We start from the raw sequence: 17,301 nt of genomic DNA, 5'->3' as shown, positions 1-17,301 counted from the left end.
TTATTTGCTAAAATATGTCAATTAATGGGTTCAGTTCAACTTCTATATCTAGTGCATCAATATAGGAAATGCAAAGAGCATCTTTGAAGACCAACAAATAGGCTGTAGGAAAGAAAAAACATTCAGCAGCTGTGTGCCTAAATAGTATGTAGGAAGACACTGTGTTCTATCTTCTGTAATTGCTAGTTACAGAGCTTCTGGAACTTATAGACCACAATGTGCTACTGTGGTTTCTTTCAAAGCAAGACCCTGAAGAGGTTTTAAATACATGTTTACAGTTCATCATAAACTTGGAACATGTAGTGCAGTTGCATATACTTAGCTTGTCGCAGTGAGGCAACATTTTATGTTCATATTCCTTGAAGAACAAAGTAAGGACTCCGAGCTTCTTCAGCAGAAGCAGGCAAAAATTTGTGTCCTCCACGCTTCTTCATATGAGTGATGGCCAGGATATTTCTGTAACTTCCATTATTGACTTTAAAATGTGATTCTAGATAAAAAGATTGCAAAAAAGAAAAAAAAACAAACCACACTTCCTCCACCTGGAATCACTTTTCTGGGATTTTTTTTTTTTTTTTTTTTTGGGTTCTTACATGGGTTATTTTCTTGGAAAACATGTTGCTAGTTTTTGATTTATTTTTAGGCTCTGAAGTGTCCTGTAATCAATTGGAAGTATGACTAAAATATGTCCTGAGTTTTCATTTAGGTTTGTTGGAGTTAATTTTATTTCAAGAAAGAAATCAGCAGAACCATGGTTGTTTGGGTTTTTTTCATTACTTTTAAGACAGTCTTGAGATTTTGTAAGGAAAGCTGATACTGAATTCTTGTGGCTGCTAGTGCTGTGAAAACAAATGTGTCACGTTATTTCAACTGATTGTGGATGAGGGAATTTAAAATTTAGTTCTGAACTTTTTACAGAAGTATGTTGAATTTCATGCTAGTCATAGACAGGAGGCTCAGATGGCAGACAGGAAAGTACCTTTATTTACACCTACAAAATTATAAGAGGTGACACAGGCCTGGCTGTACCTGCCAAATATTTAGCCTTACTGGGACTAGTCTCATTGGGTGCAAGCCAGTAAATTGCAGAGGTACTGGCACCACAGCAGGCTCTCAGAGAATTCAATGGTCACTGTTTCTTTGCTGTGAAAAATGTGATGGTTATAACTTAGGCTAAGGAGAAGATGAGATACAACTTGTGGTTTTGGTATTAGATCACTGAAATATCCAGTTTCTCCGGAACACCTTACAGAAAACAATATACTGGACAGACTTTTTGCAAATGCAGATATTCACTTATGACTAAGCTTTAAGTGCTGTGCCAGTCTGCATCAATCAAAGATCTCTTTGACTAGGAAATATGGAAATGCAAGAAATCAAAATTCAACGCTGAGCCACTTCATGAGATCTTTCTGGTATTACTTCCTGTTTTCTTCTCAGGTCTGTGTTTAATCACTTTCATGGTATTTCTTAACTGGACAAGTGAACTGTTGAAGAAGGAGAAATAAAGAATAACAGCGTGTTGTCGTATGAGACATAATGTTAAACTTTCACCAAATTTTATCATTTTTAATTTATATATTTTTAATTCTCAGAATAAACAACTCCATCAAGTATACAGTACAACCAAGAGGTCAGCTGGACAAAATTGCATGGTGGTGTTTCAGGGACTACCCCTGATGGGTGGATGGTGCTCAGCAAAAAGAAGGACTGAAGTGTTCTTGAGGAAAGAATAGATCTGTGATTATAATATTTGACATCAGAAACCAAAAGATAGTTGTCTATATTAAAAGGTGAACCTTTTGCAAATTGCGATTTCTCAAAGGAGCAAAGCCCCCTGAGTTAAATGGAAGTGGACTTCAGAAGAGGATTTTTTGTTGCCATGCATGTGTATGCCCAAAGACATGAGAAACAGAACAGGGCTGATGCAGCAGGTGAAGGATGTCCTCTTGCAGTCTGAGCAGTCTGGCCAAGTCTTCATTGGCCAGGGGCTTGCCGCAGGGATCACATTGCAGCTACTACGTCCTGATAGCAACAGTTTTGGCAAAAGAACATTTATCCATATTTTGTTACAGCTCAGACATAAACAGCAGCTGTGTACCTCCCCTACATTTTTTTTAATTTCATTCTTGAAATGCACATAACTACGACAGAACCAAACTACAATTTGAAAGAATCATCGGGGAAAGATCATAGGAATATAGTTGAATTATAGTATCTAATTGTTACAACAAAATAGAAACTGTAAGTAAGGCCATAACACAGGCTATGTGAACTTATATTAGCAATTGTATAGCCAGCAGGATCTGGGCAGTGATTATCAGCCTGTACTTGGCACTTGTGAGTCCACACCTCAAATCCTGTGTTCAGTTTTGGGTCATTACTACAAGACAGTCATTGAGGTGCTGGAGCATGTCCAGAGAAGGGCAATGGAGCTGGTGAAGGGTCTGGGGCACAAATCTTATGAGAAGCAGCTGAGGGAGCTGGGGTTGTTTAGCCTGGAGAAAAGGAGACTCAGGAGATCTGATCACTCTCTACAACTGCCTGAAAGGAGGTTGTAGCCAGGTGGGAATCAGTCTCTCTTCCCCAGTAACAAGCAACAGGACAAGAGGAAACAGCCTCAAGTGGCACCAGGAGAGATTTAGACTGGATATTCAGAAAAAATTTCTTCACTGAAATGGTGTTCAAATAGTGGAATAGGTTGCCCAGGGAAGTGCTGGAATCAACATCCCTGGAGGTTTTCAAAAGATGTGTAGACATATTTTAGTGGTGAACTTGGTAGTACTGGGTTAACAGTTGAACTCAATGATCCCAAAGGTTTTTTTAAACCTAAATAATTCTGTGATTCTATGTAATTTGTGTACGGTTGTTCAGCAGACAAAGATCTAAATGTATCTTTCTTCTCTCTCTGAAATTATTCCTCTTCTGTTTGGCTGAGAAATTCACCTGATTTGGAAGCTGTAGCTATAAATCTATAGTATTGGCAGAAGCCTATTCATAAAACGTGGAGATTTCACTGTAAGTTCTGGAGGAAAGTCAATGTTGCAAAGTGAAGTGTAAAATTATTCCTGTCTCAGTGTTATTTTTGAGTCATATATCTCTGCCTTTTATGAACAGCAGGCATATTTGGAAGAATTATGTCTGAGTCATAAATCCCTATTTGCCTGGGACATGACTAATAGGTGTCTTTAACACAGTAAGATGATATTACTGTCTTAGCTTGCAATTTTTTTTAACCTCTGAAGCACATACAACAGATGAAGTTTAAACATTACAGTGACATTAATCTATGGTCTGTCAGGACGTTGTTACCACCCTCCTTTTCTGGTCCATTGATTCCAGCCAGCAGATGCTGTAATTTATATGAATCCCAAAATTTATTATTTCAATATTTAGCAAGCACAATCAGCATGGCTGCTTTCAGAGCCTGCTGAGTGTGGTGGTCTGTGGGAGAAGAGGAGTGAGAGAGTCGAGGCAGGGAAGGAGGGAGGAGATCATTGTTCCTGCGCTCCCTCACACTGCGTTGGCTGAGCTATGACCAGGGAAAACAGAAGTCTGTTAAAATGAATGATGTTGCACATCTTCCTGCTGTAGCTGCCAGTGGGGGCCAGTCTGTTTGTAAGCCATTACCAAGCCCTTGTCTTTTGAATAGCTATGCATCTTAAATGCAAGAAAATAATCTTCAAGAGCTGGTTTCTGTCATCCTCATTGCCTTGTAGAAAAGACAGAGAACTCTAACAACACATCTTAATATAAATATTTAATATTTGTGAATATCTCTGCTAGTCTAAAAGCTGCCAAGAATTGCTTATGAATAGTTTCTGAATTTTACAGAAGAGCTTATTGTTACAGTGGAAACAACACCACCTTCTCTATATGCCTTTACTAGCTGCCTCCTTGCCATTATCACTATTATTAGCTATTTATTTATCTATTGTAGGTTAGACTGTGCACTCCTGCGCAGCATTATGTATGGTTACACTAGTTGCCCCAAACTTATTCCCCTAAAAAGCCAGTCTCTTCATAACTGTGTATATATGTACAATGTGTTACATGACTGGGTGATAAATATTACATCACATAACAGGAATGAACAATAGTTGAAGTTTCCTGAACATCCTCAATTGTTCCGGAAAGCATGTTACCTGCAAAATTAATTTATTTTGACACTGCAATGTGAAAATACTGCCAAGAGGTTTTTGTGGGAAAATTTGCTTTTTTTTTTTTAATATTGAAGTTTGCACTTCAGTATTCCTGGTATGTGATTTGTCCCTTAAATCACAATGCATTGTATTTGCTCATTTAGATGGCCTAAATTCCTAGAAGAAAATAACTGTTGAGGAATAATGAATGAGGAATAATATATAATACATCATTAATATGGAAATTAATAAAAATTTATGCAGAAACTCACAAACCCTTCAGCAATTATCAGCATCTTTTATAAATAAAATGGTAGCTTCCCAAGTATTTACAAACAAATAACATGCCCTACCACTATTATGGGCTTAACTGATTAGATATATGTGCTAAAGCATCAACAAATTATGATTTATGCTGTTCGATCAGTTCTAATTAATTCTAGATGTTCCTCAAGGGAGATTCTGTTCAAATGAATTGATTATTAGGAGTGATGAGAGCTGCATGGTGACAAATGTATCTTTTTCTACCATCTTCAGGAGTGGGATAGCATTTGCTTGGACATGAAATCAGACAGTGTTCTGTGTATTTAAATAGAAATTTTCTTCTTCTGGTAGAAAGGCCCATCAGAAGCTTTGTGTGTTTATTTCTTCCCACACCCTTTTAGTTAGAAACAGACAGTGCAAGATAATGCTGCAACACCCTAAACCAGAATGTGACCGACTGTGGTTAGGATTCAGCTCACCAGCACCTACTTCCAGATAAAGCATGCTGGCAGTTTAAGTTAGTACTACTGGGTAGGAATTTATATTTTTTACACTGGAGGATGACTTTGAGAGCTTTGGGCTCTGCTTGAAGAAGAAATGCCATCTTGAGGTACCAAAAAGTACACATTTAAAACAAACAGCTGAAATGACAGCAGCTGTTGCCCCCAGGCTGATCAAGCTGAGCACTGAAAAGAATGATTTTATCCCTGTGCTGTGGAGACTGTCACTTTCTGATGCAAACAACTAACATGCAGCATTTCTTCTTATAATTGTAGGCAACATGCCACAAATGAAAGAGAAACTGTGCTACTGCGTCTGCCAGCCCTTGAAGGCTACAAGTTGTGACATTGGCTCCAAAATTTAGACAATTACTTGAATTCCTTTTAATTTCATTATGCTAAACTGTTTTAGTGGAAGAATCAAAAAAGAGCAGCTGTGAGAAAGCTGCAAGGACAAATTTTTGCTTTGTCTTCAAAATAAAACCTACTACGTTACTGTGCTTAATTTTAAATACACATCTAGACATGTTTGATGTGTGGATTTCTAGCTTCAGAGATCTAGCTTCCTCAGACACATGAGGAATTAATGGGTGCAATTATCAAATATTCATCCAATTTCTTTGTGATTTAATTTTCTTCATTACTAAAATTTCATACTACTTTTCTACATCCATAATATCCCTTGTAATTATTCCATGTTCTTAGTGTTCTTTCTCACAGAATCCCACAGTTTACATATTTTTCATGTTTTTACAGAGCTTATAACTCTTTTATGTCTTGTGTAGTCAGGAATGGGCTTTGGCTAAAGCAAGGAGATAGAATTAATCAGTGCTCGAAATATACCTTCATCAGAAAGCTACTTTCCTATGTTCAGAGACTTTAAACTCCTGTAGTGACTGCAAATGTTGCTTCATGCTACTTTTAATCAAGTTTGAGACTAAAAATACATTTTAAATAGACATTGCTTGCCAAATATTTATATTTTTTTAAAAACGATTAATTTTGTTTCATAAAGTTATAATTTCTGATCTCATTTCTGAAAATGTGTTGGTAGGTGGTTCTTTGCCACCTACCAAAGAACTCTCAAACTGTAGTCTGTGTTTAGAACCAGAATGAGTTACAAGCAAGCTGTGTCACTGAGTACATAGATCAGGAACTTCACAACCAGGCTCCCAGACTGCTTGAAAACTTCCTTCAGGAAGTTTATTATTTTAATTGCATGTGTAATCACAAAGAAAAACAACAAACAAAAATCTGTCTTAAATACACTTTTCAGATTCTTAATAGAAATGTTCTTCAAGAACAGTCAAAAGCAATATATTGTGAAAGGTTTCTGAAGAACCACTGAAATATTGAAAGTGCCTTTTACAATTTTAGGATGGAATCTCATTACCATACTACTGCGGTAACAAGAAAAAAAATTAAAATTCAAATGTTTGAGTTCATGTGGAGGGAGAGCAAATAACTTTGCAGAGAATTTGAAAAAATTATCTTTTCATTTTGACATATGCTATGTGTACTATTCGCTCAGTAACCTGCTAGGGAGAGAAAAAAAGAGGAAAAATACCCACCTTAGTTGAAGTGTGATTGTATATATACTACTGAGTAGGTAAAACATCAAAATCTTGCCAGCAGTAGCTCTCTGTTGGCAATATATGAGCTGGGGTTTTTGACAGAAATTTATATGGGATCAATGCGCTAAAGGAACTACAAAGCTTTGTGCCTTACATGTCATTAAAGATCTTTTTAAGATCATATGGTAGTAATGTAGGAATTGTAAGATAAATGTAACTTTGATGTTAGATTTTTATTTTGGCTGGCATATAAAATTATTATTTTGTGACCCATAAAAATCACAGCAGAGCATGAAGAAGTAAAGCTCTGAATTCCCATAGAGTTTTGTTATAGCATTCCTACTAATTCAAGTTGGTCAGCGGAAATTAACTCTGGAGACAGATTTAATACCAGAAATACCATTATTTTCACAATGGAAAAAAATCAAATGCATTTTTTTAGTGAGGACTCAACTCTGAAACAAATTCCTCTGGAGGTTAAAAGTCCCATGGAAGAGCACTCCTCTGCAGTTACTTCAGTGGAATACCTACAGACGTACACTTTATTGAGTTTAAGTTACTACCGTTTTATTCATTGATGATCAGGCCTGCTAAATCTACCATTGCTTGCTCTCCATAGGTTTTCTTTATATTCAGTCAAATTTTATCAGTATCACATCTCTAGCCATCATGAGCATGACATTTCTAAAGTATTCCTGTCATTTATAGGATAGAAAAGTCTAGTCTCGGAATACTCCCTTTTATTTTTTCATTCTGAGAAACTGGTGTCTTTTCACCTTCCTAAGAAAGTGGCAGTGGATACAGAGGGAAGAGATTTAGAAGCTGGGTTAGAAGCTGAGTATTTTTCTGGCAATGGATAGTTTTGATAGGTTGAAAAAGCACTGATGCTTGCCTAAATAAAAAGTTTCTGAAATTCTCCTTTGTTAGATTTATGTTTAAATCTTCTGTTTGTATATCCATTTATATTGACTTACTACACATTGCAGTAGTGTGGGTGTCTTATTTGTATCCATGATAGCTTCTTTATACTTCCACTTGCAAAATTTAAAGACATATTTCCACTGAGAGTAATAAAACCAAACCAAAATCTGCTCAACAGCTTGCATTTCCTCTTTCTTTGAAATAAAGGATAGCTGATGGATATATAGTCCCTAGTGAGTTTTTACATGCATCTTGGACTAGAATTTTCACAGAATCTAACCTCCTTCTACGGAGAGACATAAGTCTTGCTTCTTTAGCTGCTGCTAGTAAGAAGGACATCCTCCTTTATCATCAGCATATTTCTAGATAAAAATTTATTTGCTTTTACAGAGATGGTCATAGAAATCTTAATAGACTTTTTTACTTTACTGTGTTGCTCTCCTAATTCAGCAAAATGCATTGTGATCTCGCAAATCAGTACGATTTCACTGATTAAACATATTTTTTACTAGAAGGATGTAACTAAGAATTACTGGGAACAAGTTTTTCAAGATTTATCTCAGCTTCAAACTTCATTGAAAAACTAAGGATATAATGACATTAGAACTTTGTCTTGTACATTTACTTTAATCAGAATAATTTCTCAATCTATTTTTTCAGCTCTATAAACTTGACTTCCGCAAGTCATTCTTAATGTTTTCCAGTTGCAGAACAAGCAAAATCAAAACTTTCTAAATGAAACATAACTGATCAAAATTCCTGTATTTTTCATGATACTCCTTTCCATTTATTATTTTATTTTATTTTATTTTATTTATTTTATTTTATTTTATTTTATTTTATTTTATTTTATTTTATTTTATTTTATTTTATTTTATTTTATTTTATTTTATTTTATTTTATTTTATTTTATTTTATTTTATTTTATTTTATTTTATTTTATTTTATTTTATTTTCCCCAGTGTTTTTTGTTGGTTGCTTTGTTTCTGTTTTTTGGTTTGTTTAGCCATTTTTTTTTTGTCTTGAAAAGAGTCTCTCTGGTACATATTTCAATAAGTAAAGTGCTAACACATATGAGAAATTAAAAATAAAATTATTGCCTTTTCTACCCAAGCAAATTTCCACAGTCTATACACAGTTTCTTAATTATTTACTTAATTATTCAGTTTTTCAGGTATTACTTATGCAATATTATCATTACCTGGCACTAGGAAATGCATACTTTTTATCAGTGTCTGCCTCTGTCATCTGCTCACTTGTTCTCATGGCTTGAAGGCTATGTCTTGAAGAAAACCAGAATAAACCAAAGGAGAGTAGAAGGAAACAGATGATATTGAGGCAGTCTGCCTGTTCAGTTGGGGAAAGAAGGAAAACTAATTTTCCACATATTCAAAAATTAGATATTCTGTGAGTTTCTCTGTAAAGTAACAACCTTCCCAGAAATAAATACATAAGGTAGCAGATCCTTGCAAAAAGATGGATTGACACTGACCAAGATACCATTGAGCCAAATCTGAGTGTATTGAGTCTTACCTTTCTCTCAATCATGGAGCAATGTTCATATGTGAGGAGGATTACAAAATGAATTACACATACTATTTCCTTCATCTTTATAGCATCCCTTCTTACTCACTTCTGGGAGTAGGCATCAGACTTTAGGCAGTGTATTTTAATTACTACAGGTATCATGGGATTATAAAATAATGTCTTCACAACCTTTACAATCTTGTCTGTAAATTCTTTTCATTTCTGTCATGATAAAAGAAGTCTACAATAATCTTATTGTATGTGTTCAATGTTCTGAAGCAGAACAACAAGCCTGGATTTCTTAATAGATTAAAATTCTCTTTAATGTTCTTACATAATACAGAAATTTCACCTCTCCTTGGAAGTGTATCTATACATAGAATTGGACCTCAGGGAAAAAAACCTAACAAACTAGTGTGTGTGTCTGTGTGTGTGTGTGGGGGGTGTCAATGAAAAAAAAAACAAAAACACTGTTTGATTCACAACTCTGTTTTGATTTTCCTGACTCATCCTCATCTGCTTCAAAATTACACGTTACTTTGGTCCTTATTGTGCTTGTTACATAAAAGGAAGAAGTACTTAGGATCCACTCTGTACCAAACAGAGACAACTTATTTTGGTGCAGTGGTACTATGTGTTGCCTGCTCAAAGTTCTCTTGAAACTGCAGTGTTGGAAAAAAATTACAAGTATTTTAAGATTTTAAGCCTAGATCTTAGACCACTATTTCAGTATTCTCTTAGAAAAGCAAATTGTTCAAAAATACTTTTAATTGAAAATGGAATGTGAAAATGAACATTTTTCTAGTCTTTGAGATAGATATCAATCAGCCTTCTTCTTTTGTTTCTACAGTGTGGAAAAAGAGCCAGGGGGAGGACAGAATGCAGCATTTCAGTAACTAAAAAAAATCCCAGGTGTTTCTTTAATTTCTAAGTTACATGTAAAATTAAGAGAATATGCACTAGTTTCTTATATGTAGCTATTAATGGACCTTGCAATAATCTTGTATAGACAGCAGTATTTTTATGTTGCAACATGCATAGACCACATCTGTATAAGCCACTGGCTGAATTTTTGTTCCATCTTGTTCCATCCCTTTTTACTAATGCACTTGGAAGCTGGAGTGAGCAGTCTGTGTAAATATACAAAATTTGTGTGAACAGTACTGAAAGTTTGTTGAAACAAATTCTGCAAACCATTTAAAAATGTAAATATGTACGTTTAGAGATAGCAATTTCCACATGCTATAAGATGCAATTAAAATTGAAAAAAAAGACAATTGTTTCCATTCATGTTTTCGGTAATATTAATTTGGTTCTGTTCTAAGCCTGATAAATGTTCATTATTTATTTTTGGCAGGGACTGTCAATAATCATTTGTGCATTTATTTCCAACCTACTACTTTTTTTCATTTAGTAGTGGCCTGTTTTCAGCAAGATGGATGGATGCTCTGGCCTATGTACCTCAATAGTAACCAAGGTGCAGAATCAAACAAATAACTCCCAACTAATGTTTTGTGGACTGCAAACATCTGTTCTGTAAAAATAGGGGTTGGAGATCCCTTGATGTTTCTCAGGCATCTTTGTGGAGAATACTGAATGAAATACTACTGTGCTATATACTATATTCACTTATCCAGTGGCTGATAAATCTTGCCACCTCCAAAAGCCTTAGGATAAGAGGGCAATGAATTTCAGGGTGATGTAGAGCTACACAGCAGAAACAAAAGGAAGGGCACTCTCTGGTTCAGACTGACTGATGTTAGAGCACAAACTGGATGTGAATAGCCTAGAGGAAGCAGGAACTTGTTGAATTGCTGCTCGTCAAAGAGAAAGCCAAAGTACATTCTAAGTATTTTTACTCTCTGTAAGCTCTAAGGCAACACTTCATCCCTGTGTACGTATGCTCAGGCTCAATGGGCTTTTTCTAACCTGAATTCCAGGAAAAAACTTCTGACTGTTTGGTAATTATGTGGCACTTTTCAGTGCCCCGGTACCTAGTGCTTCACTATGAAAAATATCCAGTCTTCTCACAGAATAGTTTCTATCTTAATTAAAGTGTCTGTATTCACATTTCACACATGAGTGTAGCAAAAAACATAAATGAAAGAACTTGTTAAAAGTTGCAAGAAAATTGTAAAAACAGTGTGTTGATTTTTGAGGTCAGAATAATAATTGCATCCAGTTTCATCAGTAGATATTAAAGCACTTTAGATAGGTACATATAAAATTCATGCTGCTCTTTTTTGGAGGATTTGCAAACAAGTACGTGATATGAATTTTTTAACGTCTGCCATACTGTTCCAGTTCAGTGATTTAATGCTCATCTAGCCTTTGTTTGTAGAAAGTATTCCCTCAATTTATTTTTTCTTCATTATTTCCTTGTGAAAATCGTGCTACTACTGCTATGTAAACTAATTTTAGATCTACATGTATAAAATTGTTATTCACGTGTAACATACATGAGGTAAACACTTGATGGAGATGAGTACATAGTACATAGAACATGCAATTTTAGCAAGGCAGAAATGTAATTTTAAGAAGTATAAAGAATAGCTACTTACTTGGAAATGTAGGTAAGTTTATTGTGTTTCTTGAGAGAATCTTTGCCTGGATGTATCATCTAGATAAGTATATAAAATGACAACAGGCTTTTAATAGTTGCCTTAGAAATTAAAATAACTGCAACAAAATAAAACACTGTTTTAAAGATAATGTCTATAGCTCAGAGAAGGTATTGTATTGAGATTTGAGAGTTTCTGAGTAGCAGAAAATAAATTTACCTCTCAGTGAAATAAATTCACTGTCTTGTTAGAGATGCAGTAAAATAAGAAATTACTAAAAATGGATTATGTTAATATGTATGTATTTATAATTGCACTCCTGTGAAAAAGCTTGCAAAAATCTAAGGTTAGTGATAACAATTTATGGAGATGTACTTATCCCCAGAAGAAAATTGTGATAACTTGCTAGAACACAACAGTTTCAACAGTACTATCAAAATATATAATGTATAAAACTTACAAATTAGGAAATGTGGGTCAACAGAATACATTATTTAAAAGTAAAGTTTATACCGAAATTAAAAAAAAACACAAAACTATTTTATGAACTACTGTCTGTGTACATTAGAGCTGATTTCCATTCTGTGATAACCACACATAGTTCTCATCTGTGCTACTGACATAACTATATATTTCTTAATAACTGCTATAGCCTTTGCTATCCTTCTCATGTTGATAATCCATTTGGTGCTCATGATGCTAATTAAGTTCACACACAGCCAGGTTTAGTTTGCCTCAATTTGACATATTTCATAACTGTCTGAGTTAGCTATATGGTCCTATTTGACTTACTGCTTTTGTGAATGCATCAAAACATACTGTTTTAGTGGAATGTGAGATGAGTAATCATTTGTATCTGTTGACAATGGTGGTGGAGAGCAAAGCTAACTGAATTAGTAGGCAGGCCTTAAATGGGGATAAGCCACAAAAGAAGGATGCAAGAAAATTGTCCTGATGCTTTGTTTCATGTTTTCAGCAGTAGGACAGGCAAAGTGTGACAGTGCTAGACTCACCAGCAAGGAAAGCTACTCAGCTGGTGAAATCTGCTCTCCCTTTTTTAGCAGTCATTATGTCTAAAATACAAAAGTAAAAGAAAATCAACAAATCCGCAGCACACATTCTAAGAAGTAGCATCAATTGTAGAGTTGAAAAAACACACAGCTGACTAAACATTTTATATTAAAATATTTACAAATTAAATGTGATACAGGTTATGTTTTGTGTCTAAAGGTGCATCTTCCAATGGGTAGATGGATAAAAAGCACTACAATCTGCAGACATGTAGACATTATGGGGAGTAGGCAGTTGGATGAGACAAAGATAGTGGCATAGACATTGGCCAACTGAAAGCTTTGTGGAAGGATGTAATAAGAAATATGAGAAGTTCAAAATGCCTCATGCAAACACTATTGCACCCTATTGTCTCTCATTTCCTGTGTTGACAATGACAATTAAACAGTCAGTCATACCTGCACTGTTCTCTTCATAGTGTGCTGCTGCACCGGTTGCATCTGAGAGCTCTTTCTCATGTTTTGTTTAAAGTGCAAGTTCTTTAGAGAAGGACTGATTGTTAGGATAACAGTATGACAAAGAGAAGAATGGCATTGACCCTGAATAAAGACAGTACTCAAATTTGAAGGCATTACTTTTCTAATAATCCTCAGGATATGTCTTACCACACAGAGCACAGCAGCCCTATTGTATCCAGTATCAGACATTTAATTTTAGGAAACAGGAAATCTGTTGAATAGAGAAGAGAACAGAGTAAAAAGAATGCTCAGGATCTAGGAAGCAAAAAGTCCTGTGAAGAGAGATGGAAGGAACGGGGATTGTTAGAGATGATATATCTGTATTTCATATCTGCATGATATGAAATATCATAGCAAAAAGGAAGAGAATTATGCTAAACCAGACTATATGTAGAGCAAAACCCAGAGGACTTAAATTTCAACTAGGCAGTTTCATGTTAAGCACCTGGAAAATCTTCACTTGTAAATGTAGCTAAAATGTGGAAGAGGCTAGTTGAGAGACTGTGAATTCTCTGTCCTCTGAGATTTCTAGGACAGATTAGACATCATCTGAAAATGACACCTGTCACTTATGACTCTGCTTGTGACCTTAGGGAGGGATTTCAAATACAGCTCTCTTAGGATAATGATGGATCTTGGATTAATTTCTCTAGGTGTCACTATACCAATCCATATTTATAACTACAGAGAAAACAGAAGCCCTATGGCTACATGGATAACAAGGTGGGAAATCACTGAAGAGGGAGGTTACCACTTTATTAATGTAATATACTGGTTTAAGTTCAGGGAGATCTAGCTGCAGAAGTTTCAGGAATTATGGAAGATCCCATAGATTCCTAGTAAGTATACCTATTAAATTAAGCTTTCTCTTTGAATTTTTCTCTTTGAATAAGGTTGCCCAACAAAAAGAAACTCTCAGGCAAAGACTGCTTGGCTGATCTTACATATATATAAATATTTATCAATTTAAAAAGTTCACAAGTGAAATCTCAGATCCCTTTTACCTATGTTGTGCAGCATGTGGACTTTTAATCCTAGTTTTACATGTGTATATGAATGAATTCTCCTCAGAAATTGCTAAACCTTGAATTCTACCATGCACAAGTCAGGCAAATCAGTAGCCGCTTAAATAAATTCAGTTATCCTTATAAATGTGTTTCCATTATGCTTAAAGGCTATAAATCTCAGACTTTGTTTTGGATGGCATGGGAAGTCTTTTAGACTCTGTAAAGGGTATTTATCCAGTCTGCATTTTCTTAAAAGAAACCTTTGAAAAATCCTAGGAGTAGCAAGAAGAAACTTGAGTTATCTGGACCAGTATTAAAAGAATTTGTAGGGATGCAGGGGCAAAATGCAAACATGTTTGCTTCTCCTGTCATGCAAGGATTTTTTTTTCAAAAAAGGAGGAATTCCAGTTCCTCTGGATGCATTGTCTTCCATGCTACATACATTCTCAACTTTAATGAGTATTCTCTCATAAATAAGTAGCTCTATCTCTCCTTTAGAGTGACACTAAGAAATGAGCTATTCATGCTTCAGTGTTTTCTAAAAAAAAAAATTTTAAAAAACAAATGAACAAATGGAATTTTAAACCACACACATATTTCTTTATGACAGATAGCAAAATTGGAGGCTAAAATTAGCAATTTAACTTTGTGGCTTTGCAAGGACTCGCATACTCCTTTGTAAATCATATTGGTCTGTTTTCTGGGGTTTATTTTGAACTTTCAATTGTCAAACTTTAAATCAAACTGTAAAGCTGAAATAAAGATAGTTTAAAGTAGGCTTTCAAGTGTTTCAATAGTTTTGCAGCTAGTATGAGCTTTATTATTGGTATACTCCATTAGAAGGGAATAACTAGACTGAATGAACTTTTTACAGACACCTCTATATTATAATTTAAGGAAGTGTTATAACAACATTTCCTTGTCATCAGTTAATAGAATTGACAAAGATGAAAATTATACTTGCTGATGATCTCCTAGATTTAAAAATATGGAACATCAACTATTTTCCAGTCACTACACATCTAAACTGCTATGCTTGGAGGACACTTTCATGGCTTGTTCACATGATGGACAAAAAATAAATTATTTCATTTTTCAAATCCCTAGAAATTACTTCAGTGTCATGACAGCCACAGCTTTTCACACAACAAAGATAGGACTCCATGTAAGAGGAGAACCTTGTGGCTTTGATAATCTATACAAACAGCTCTTGAGATATGAGTTTTTTTCTGGTTAACTACCAGCATTTGCACATACAATACAGTAACTGACTGTTTTGAGGAAGCTGAACTTTGAGAAATAGCTCATGTATTAATCCTGAGCACATATCATACCTATAAGGGATGAGAGAGTGCTACAGGACAAGACTGCTGCAGGACTGGGAGAGCTGACCAGCTGTGGAGGAGACTGAGACTATTTCCCTACTATCAATATTAGAATCTTTCATGTTGATGGGCTTGGTGCTCACTGGGAGAAGAAGGTTTTAATTTAGTCATGCTCCTTTTTCTACATGACAGCTCCACTCTATTAACTCTGGGAAGAGAAATGCCCTTTTTTTCATGTTATCTAGCGTATAGAAAACCGCGCAATGAAAGCCAGTGTCCAAAAAGGAGACAGAGGAGTCCTGCTACTTTATTTTAAAAAGGGGAAAGAGTCCACTGGGGCACACGCCCGTGGGATTTTCTTTCTCTCAATTTCGGAGGGCACAGCATCTTTATATCCCGAACCTCCGGCTGCATGTTGCCCTCTCCCTTTCCCCATCGGCTAAGGTACTAGGAAGGTACAGCCTTCCCAAACCACCTACCACATATCCCTACTTGAACCTACTTTTTTACCCCAAAGTTCAGACCCACTTTTTCAGGAGCCAAGGTGTCTGGGCTCTGTAACAAACCTGCTGCTTGCAGTTAACAGACATTAACTCCCATTTCAAAGACACATCTTTCCCTTCAGCCATTGCACTGTTTGTAAAGACATTAGCACATATTTTCCATATCTCTAGGAATTTGGTTTTAGCAAGTATCACAGCTATATGTAGTTTGATTTTAATTGTAAAATAGTGTGCGGCATGGGCAAAGATATAGAATCTTAATTTGTCATAGGTTAACCTAATGTCTGTGGTTTTATGACTTTGTTTTGCTGGAAAGCTCACTAATCTCCTGCAACTGGACGGCAGTATACGGTCTTCTCCACAATTCAGCCAGGTGTGCATATATGTGTGTACGTATAGGGATGTAAAATATGATCAATTTGGCAATTTCTCTTATGCTTCTGAACTTTATGGCGGTGTGCCTCAGATATACCGTATACTTTTTATTTCCTCAGCATATATTCTGCCTACCTTCCACTTTCTGCAGAATGTTCTTAGACTTGATCTGAGAAGCACACTGAGCAGACTGATAAGGACTTTTTAAGGCTCCTCCAATGATAAACTATGGGTCAGGTGTATTTTTCCTTTGCAGGTACCATGCTCAGAACTGGAATTACATTGGAGAAGCGATTCCCTGAAAGTCAGGGAGCTCGAAGCTGTCCTGCAGCCACTACCAGAACAGCTCAGCACACCCTACTCTCTTGCACAAGTTATTCTTGGAGAAGAGGGCAGCTGAAACTGAGCCTAGAGGTCATACAAGTGATCCTAACAGATTGCAAATGGCCCACGAGCCAGAAGCCAAATGTCCTGAACTATGTCTTTGTAATGCAGAAAGTGTTCAGTATTTCGACTGAGAGGAAGGCCTTACCTCATAGGTGATAGCTGCTCTGTGTTTCCCCGAGTAGTTAGGCCTGTTTCCATATTTGACTAAAATTAATGAAGTTGCTGCCTGCCACATTAAAATCCATGCATGTATCTGTAATTTATTTGCCTACCTCTGTCAAATGAATATTATGTTAAATGTAGCACTCCACTTTTTTCAGCTATATTGATGGAAACCTAAGTGTGTTTTTAGTAGGCAGGTTATCTAATTTGCAAGTACAAACTTCAGAATACTTAAATGCTATTAAGATTGTATTATCCACATGACACCTCTGTGTATTTTAGCCAGGTCTGTTTTGTTGAAAATTTAAGTATTTTTAAAATGTTCTATTTTTGCAGTAATTCATGTGGCATACCTTTTACTTTAAGTCAGAAAAGCAGGCTCTCAGGTTTAACCTGTTTTAAAATAGGTCTTGCCTTCATATAAACACCAAGAAACAAAAAAGATGGTGGTGTATTTACTGTGAGAGTCTAGAAATAAAGTTGTATGGCTCTACAAGTTAAGTCTTCAAATGTAAAGCATTCAA

General features: G+C 35.6%; 1 protein-coding gene across 1 annotated transcript in view; it reads left to right on the top strand.

The window, feature by feature from the left end:
* CDH12 (cadherin 12) overlaps window positions 1-17,301 on the top strand; it is a 638,254-nt gene that overhangs the window by 88,928 nt on the left and 532,025 nt on the right. The gene's annotated exons all lie outside the window — the stretch shown is intronic.

This window comes from Taeniopygia guttata, chromosome 2 (assembly GCF_048771995.1).
Source record: "Taeniopygia guttata chromosome 2, bTaeGut7.mat, whole genome shotgun sequence".
Lineage (NCBI taxonomy): Eukaryota > Metazoa > Chordata > Aves > Passeriformes > Estrildidae > Taeniopygia > Taeniopygia guttata.
Note: the sequence above shows the minus strand (reverse complement) of the source record. Positions and strands in the feature narration are given on the sequence as shown.